Consider the following 8,120-nt stretch of genomic DNA (forward strand, 5'->3'; position numbering starts at 1 on the left):
TGTGTATATTTAAGAAAAATGTGTTCTTAATATTTCAAATATTTATATTTATATATAATATTGTATATTTAATGTATAAATATATATAAAGTATATACATGCAAATATTTCTTAAATATATACATGCATGTGTGGGTATTTATATATACAAAATAATTATACACACTACACACACATATATTATGTAAACACAAACTTTTATTTTGGATGTGATTAATCGTTGCCCAACCCTTTACAACATCAACAAGTACATGTAACGTGTGTTACAAGGACACTTTTTAAGGTGTCTGTTATTGTAATCATATATTTAAATGTGATATTAAGTATCTAATTGTATGTAATTAATAGTTCTTACTATAACTGTTTGTAACATATGTAACAGTGACACTGTAAAATAAACTGTTACCAAGAAAACTTTATTAGTGGATAAATGGTTCTTGAGATGATGGTGGGATCCAGAATCCGTCATATTTATGTAAAAATTGATTGTTTGTTTTGCACAATAAATATATATATATATATATATATATACATTTTTTGTTTGTTTATACTATGTTAGTTTTTTATAATTAAAGTAATATTGGATTGGATTTTCAGACTGAAGGTACATGTCAATAATGGCATTTATAGTAAACACCTGTATGTTTTTTATTAAGAAAAATTACTGTAATTATATTAAAATTTAAAAAAAATATATATATATATATTAATTAAAAAATGTATTCTATAGGCCTACAAACCTCAAAATAAATAAATATTTGTTATATATTCGTTTTTAATGTATTTTTGAAAATAGTTTCAGTAAAGTCTGTAGTAATAGAGCCGAATTTACTTTTTCTAATATAAAGGAATTGTTTCCTCAAACTGGACGATCTCCTGGAGTGTTTGGACTGACGAGATTTGCAGTGAAACGCCAGCCGGCCGCCGCTCTTCTGTTACCTGGAGATCAGGTGTCATTGCTTTAATAAGAGAGACACACACATCTCTCCCGCTATCTGTCTGTCTGTCTGAGGGTGGCAGGGTCACGTGACCACATGACCCACATGACCACATGACCCGGCCGCTTCAATAATGCACAGCCGCTTCACCTGAGATGACTGACAGCCGCTCGTCCCGGCCTGATCTCGGAGTCGGAGCGACTGGTGGAAAATCACAGATCGTTTATAATTAACAATAGTTCCTGTTTTTGCTGTGATAATACAGACGATTTCTGATTTGAAGACACTTGATGAAACATCGTGTAAATGCAAGTAGATTTTTGAAGAACATGTGAGGAATCATATGCATAATTACTTTTAATTACTTTTTTTTACTTATCATAGTTGAAAATGATGTCCATAATTAATATTTTACTGTATAATAATAATAACCAGTGTTATTTTTCATAATTGCGATACTATTATAGCTTTTATTAATATTTTTGCAGAATAGAGTAATTTTAGTCGTTTTGTTTTGTGTTTTTTGTTTTCTCTGTGTGTGTGTGTGTGTGTGTGTGTGTGTGTGTGTGTGTGTGTGTGTGTGTGTGTGTGTGTGTGTGTTTGTGAATGAACCTGCAGATGAGTGTGTGATCCTCAGTGGTGAAGCACTGATCACAGGTCTGCCTGTGTGTGTGTGTGTGTGTGTGTGTGTGTGTGTGTGTGTCTTCACAGAGACTCTTCTGCCTGACCTGAATGGTCGATGTGCTGAATGGTTGCTAAGGAGCTCGTCCAATTAGAACAGCCGGAAAACCCTTGACTGGTTTCCAGGCAGGATTCATGTTCTCAGTGTTTTGGTGGGAATTTTTTTTTATTTATTATATATTTTTTTATTTTATTTTTATTTATTTTTTTTGGGTGGGGGGGGGGGGGAGATTTATTTATTTATTTTATTGCATTGTTGTTGTTTTTTAATTTAACAAAAAAAAATTTTAATTATACATATTTTTTTGTATTTTATTAAATTTGTGGAATTTTTAATTGATCATTTTTATATTTTATTGCAGTGCAATGCATTTCTCTTCCGTTATGTAGAGTGTATGCATGCAGAGTGTATTAATGTAAAGTGACTAATGATTTGGCGATGTGAAGCCGATAACACACCTTGTATCAAAGTCACTCAGTCTTGAGAGAGAGTTCACAGGGTTTAGAGCTGTAGAGGAAGTGGAGCATGTGATTGCGTAGCTGTGTGTGTGTGTGTGTGTGAGAGAGAGAGAGAGAGAGAGAGTTCTCTTCTCTTTCTCTTTCTTGGTTGTGGTTTCTAATGCAATCATAAGTCCTCATCTGACTCGATGACCTGCGGAGGAACCGTGTGTGTATCCGCTCGACACACTGGACCAATGATGGAGCTGTTGCCATCAGAGCGGAGCTGTTGCCATAGAAACAGAGTTAGTTCAGTCAAACCGGCCCGCATGAATCATTCAGTCATTCAACTTAGTTTGAGCTCCACAGTAAAGGCGAACAGACTGATGATGGCTCCTCAGATCATGAACACACTCTTCTACAGCCTCATCTGTGCACTGATATTCATAATTCATGCTGCTGGGGGTTTGCGGGATTTACAATATTTGGCAAAGTTTCTCATAAGTCAATACTTATGATCAATTACAAATCTCATCCCCACAATAGAGTCTTAATGAAGGAGTTTACATGTGAAACAAACTTTAAATATATATAAATATTCTGAATATTTTAAAGTTCAATATGTGGTAAATTTTGAAAACCGCAATGCATTGCAATCACATTTTGCATTTTGTTGCATTGTTTTAATTGTATTGCATTGCAGTTATTTTATTTTATTTATTTTTCATTTTATTTTATTATTTTATATTATTTTATTGCATTGCATTTTATTTAATTTATTCAATTTAATTTAATTTGTTTATTTTTTATTTTATTGCATTGCATTTTATAAGATTGCATTTAGAGGCGTGTACATGCAATTGAATTTTTAGTGTATTATAATATTATTTGTAATGTTATTTCAAGCAGGGTCTTTGTGACGTGTCTTGTTCTGCATGTCCAGTTGATGTCCAGTAGATGACCAGTAGATGTCTAGTAGATGTCTAGTAGTTTTCCAGTAGATGTGTAGTAGATGTACAGTAGATGTACAGTAGATGTCCAGTAGATGTCTAGTAGTTTTCCAGTAGATGTGTGGTAGATGTACAGTAGATGTACAGTAGATGTGTGGTAGATGTACAGTAGATGTCCAGTAGATGTCTAGTAGATGTCTAGTAGTTTTCCAGTAGATGTGTAGTAGATGTACAGTAGATGTACAGTAGATGTCCAGTAGATGTCCAGTAGATGTCTAGTAGTTTTCCAGTAGATGTGTGGTAGATGTACAGTAGATGTACAGTAGATGTGTGGTAGATGTACAGTAGATGTCCAGTAGATGTCTAGTAGATGTCTAGTAGTTTTCCAGTAGATGTGTAGTAGATGTACAGTAGATGTACAGTAGATGTACAGTAGATGTCCAGTAGATGTCTAGTAGTTTTCCAGTAGATGTGTGGTAGATGTACAGTAGATGTACAGTTGATGTCCAGTAGATGTCCAGTAGATGTCCAGTAGATGTCTAGTAGTTTTCCAGTAGATGTGTAGTAGATGTACAGTAGATGTCCAGTAGATGTACAGTAGATGTCCTGTAGATGTACAGTAGATGTCCAGTAGATGTACAGTAGATGTACAGTTGATGTCCAGTAGATGTCCAGTAGTTTTCCAGTAGATGTGTGGTAGATGTACAGTAGATGTCCAGTAGATGTACAGTAGATGTCCTGTAGATGTACAGTAGATGTACAGTAGATGTCCAGTATTTTTCCAGTAGATGTCCAGTAGATGTACAGTAGATGTGTGGTAGATGTACAGTAGATGTACAGTAGATGTCCAGTAGTTTTCCAGTAGATGTCCAGTAGATGTCCAGTAGATGTGTGGTAGATGTACAGTAGATGTCCAGTAGATGTCCAGTAGATGTACAGTCGATGTCCAGTAGTTTTCCAGTAGATGTCCAGTAGATGTGTGGTAGATGTACAGTAGATGTCCAGTAGTTTTCCAGTAGATGTCCAGTAGATGTCCAGTAGATGTGTGGTAGATGTACAGTAGATGTACAGTAGATGTACAGTAGATGTCCAGTAGATGTCCAGTAGATGTCCAGTAGATGTCCTGTAGATGTCCAGTAGATGTCCTGTAGATGTACAGTAGATGTACAGTAGATGTCCAGTAGATGTCCTGTAGGTGTCCAATAGATGTCCTGTAGATGTACAGTAGATGTACAGTAGATGTACAGTAGATGTCCTGTAGATGTACAGTAGATGTACAGTAGTTGTCCTGTAGATGTACAGTAGATGTCCTGTAGATGTACAGTAGATGTCCAGTAGATGTACAGTAGATGTACAGTAGATGTACAGTAGATGTCCAGTAGATGTCCTGTAGATGTACAGTAGATGTCCTGTAGATGTCCTGTAGATGTACAGTAGATGTCCAGTAGATGTCCAGTAGATGTCCTGTAGATGTCCTGTAGATGTCCAGTAGATGTACAGTAGATGTACAGTAGATGTCCAGTAGATGTCCTGTAGTTGTCCTGTAGATGTCCTGTAGATGTCCAGTAGATGTCCAGTAGATGTACAGTAGATGTACAGTAGATGTCCTGTAGACGTACAGTAGATGTCCAGTAGATGTACAGTAGATGTACAGTAGATGTACAGTAGATGTCCAGTAGATGTACAGTAGATGTCCTGTAGATGTCCTGTAGATGTCCAGTAGATGTCCAGTAGATGTACAGTAGATGTACAGTAGATGTCCTGTAGATGTACAGTAGATGTCCTGTAGATGTCCAGTAGATGTACAGTAGATGTCCTGTAGATGTACAGTAGATGTCCTGTAGATGTCCTGTAGATGTCCAGTAGATGTCCTGTAGATGTCCAGTAGATGTACAGTAGATGTCCTGTAGATGTACAGTAGATGTCCTGTAGATGTCCAGTAGATGTCCTGTAGATGTCCTGTAGATGTCCAGTAGATGTACAGTAGATGTCCTGTAGATGTACAGTAGATGTCCAGTAGATGTACAGTAGATGTCCTGTAGATGTCCTGTAGATGTCCAGTAGATGTCCTGTAGATGTCCTGTAGATGTCCAGTAGATGTACAGTAGATGTCCTGTAGATGTACAGTAGATGTCCTGTAGATGTCCAGTAGATGTCCAGTAGATGTACAGTAGATGTACAGTAGATGTCCTGTAGATGTACAGTAGATGTACAGTAGATGTCCTGTAGATGTACAGTAGATGTCCAGTAGATGTCCAGTAGATGTACAGTAGATGTCCAGTAGATGTCCTGTAGATGTACAGTAGATGTCCAGTATATGATGAACTGTAAACGGCAGAATGAGCGTCTGGATTGATTGCTCTGTGAATGTCTGTCAGTATTCACTGTAAACACTGAGCGATTGGTCAGCTCTCGCGGAGTCAGTGTGTGTTTGATCAGCGTCTGCCGCCGTGCTGCCATTTTATCCATGTTTATGAATTTATGATTGTGAAGATCCAGATAAGATGTCTGGAACAGAGCTCATCGAGACGCTCACATGCTCTTATATAATCCCTCAAAGCCAATGATTGATGAAGCTGATGATGTCAATCATCACTGGAGCTCATCATAAACTACAGTCAGAAGAGGAATCATATTTATCTCGAGCGTCTCTCTGGAAATCACACACAACTGCGTCATTCACATGGACAGAACTGTCAGATTTTCATTGGAAAATGTTGAAATCTGTAGTTTTAGCTGGGATTTTAATAATTGAGCAAGAATTGCTTCAAACCGGACTCTGGACTTTACTCTCTCTCTCTCTCTCTGTGTTTTTCTCCTGTTTTGTCAAAACATTGTGCGCGTGAGTGTGAGTGTGTGTGTGTGTGTGTGTGTGTGTTAGACAGAAGTGAAGAAAACACTGATGTTCTCATTCAGTTCTAGCAGAAATAGTATTTTTAGAGTTCTGTATTTTATTTTTATCTTTCTGTGTAGTATTTTCGTTCTGCTTTGTCAAGAAATCGTTAATAAACTTAATCATAGACAGGGGAAATCATCATAAACTATACATCAAACTTATTTTAGGCCTTTTTGGTGATTTATAAGTAAAATAATCCCAATATCTTCTATAAGAGTAAAACTGTTGTGATATGCCAATATGTGTGTAAAGTATGTGACATCAGTTGCTAAAACACACCACTTGTGTAAATTCAGATAATGGTAACTTGTGTTATTTGTGCGATTGTGCGGTTTGACCTTCGAACTTCATGTCAAAGATGACTTTTTACTTTTACTGCCGTGTTTGTTTGGTCTCATATCTGGCCAGACGAATGTCATGTTGATTGTGATAACAGAAACACTCTTTCTCTCTCGCTAACTTCTCTTTCTCGGAGATGTTCATCGTCTTGAGTTTCTTCCGAGAACGAACACGTCTCAATATTCCTCATTATAATAATTAATGCGCAGAATAAAGGGGCGGGGCCTGGTTGAGTTAGTTAGTAGTGTGTTAAACTGGTGGTTATGGAAAGGGGCAGGACTTTCCCAAACACACTCGAAGCGCTCGACCAATCACAACACACTGCTCCAGCCAACCAATCAGAGCACAGTGTGCTTTTCAGAAGGAGGGGCTTCATAGAGACAGGAAGTAAACAGAGCGTTAGGGAAGAGAGGAGCCGCAACAGTGGAGAATATGAGGAGAATAATCAACATTCAAGTAGGAAAAGCAGAGTCGTGAGTTTTTACACTGGAACTGCAGTGAGGCGTTCGACTGGACAACCCGATCTCACGGGAATTCGTACGAATTTTACGAGGTGGCTAATTCGTAACAATTTGTACGACCTCACTCGTACGAATTAGTACGATTTAGCTAAATCGTACATATTTTACGAATTAGCCAATTTGTATGAATTCGTACGAATGACCTACCCCTGACCCCGCCCCTAAACATAACCGTCACGTGGGTTTAGACAAATCGTACAAATTTGTACGAGTGAGGTCATATGAATTAGTACGAATTAGCCACTTTTGAATCACTCGTACGAATTCGTACGAATTGGTCGTGATAGGACTGGACGAACATGAGGGAGTGTGTGACCCAGCTGTCCACATGTTTATTGATCCGTCAAAAGAAGGGCAGATCATAACCCTGCTGCTGCTGTATATATATATATATATATATATAATAAGTACACAAAAGTTTAGCTTATGTTATTCTTCAGTGCACAGTGTAATATCACTCATGTTTGACCTCTTCATTGCACATGAGCTCTTCTACTGCAATGCAATGATTTACAATACACAACTTAATAAGTTAGCACAGATGAATATGTTGATCTGATGTATGAGGCTGTGTTAGTCTGAACACACCACGGCACGCATCAGCTGTGTTTGCACAGAGAGAGAGAGCGGGCGAGAGAGCTAACTCAAACAGCCGGAGCAGAGGACACTCAACACACGGGCTCATGTTTAAATGTTTTTGCTAATGAGAAAGATTTATTTTGATGCATTTTCTGCAGACTCAATATTTTTACTGGTTTTAGTGTTAATGCGAAGATCCAGTTTCTGGCCCCGACTGGCTTTCCCTCCACTCTATTATTTATTCATACTTTAGAAGTCAGAGACCAGCAGCTGTTACCAGCATCCTTCAAAACATCTTCTTTCGTGTTCAACGGAATGTGTGTGTGTGTGTGTGCGTGTGTGTGTGTGTGTGTGTGTGTGTGTGTGTGTGTGTGTGTGTTTGTGTGCGTACATTTTAAACACAACAGTTGATTTTGTCCATGTTTGACCTAAAGACTTTTTTAGTGTATATAAATAAATCAGGTAAACATGGCATAATAGATTGTTAACTATTTGCATTTTATTTGATTTTATTTAAATATTTTTAAAATGCATTTATTCAGATAGCTTATAATCAGCATAAATCAAGCATAAATCATAAATCAACTTTTGTGTGTGTGTGAGTGTGTTTAAGAGTGAGTGAGTCTGTGTATGTGTGTGCGTGTGTTTGAGTGTGTGTGAGTGTTTGAGTTTGTGTGTGTGTGTGTGTGTGTGAGAAAGAGTTTGTGTAAGTGTGAGTGTAGTTTTTTCCGGTGTAGTGGAATCATTGAAGTCAGCTCTCATATGAAGTCAGTGTAAA

This window comes from Pimephales promelas, chromosome 15 (assembly GCF_988280905.1).
Source record: "Pimephales promelas chromosome 15, fPimPro1.hap1.1, whole genome shotgun sequence".
NCBI lineage: Eukaryota > Metazoa > Chordata > Actinopteri > Cypriniformes > Leuciscidae > Pimephales > Pimephales promelas.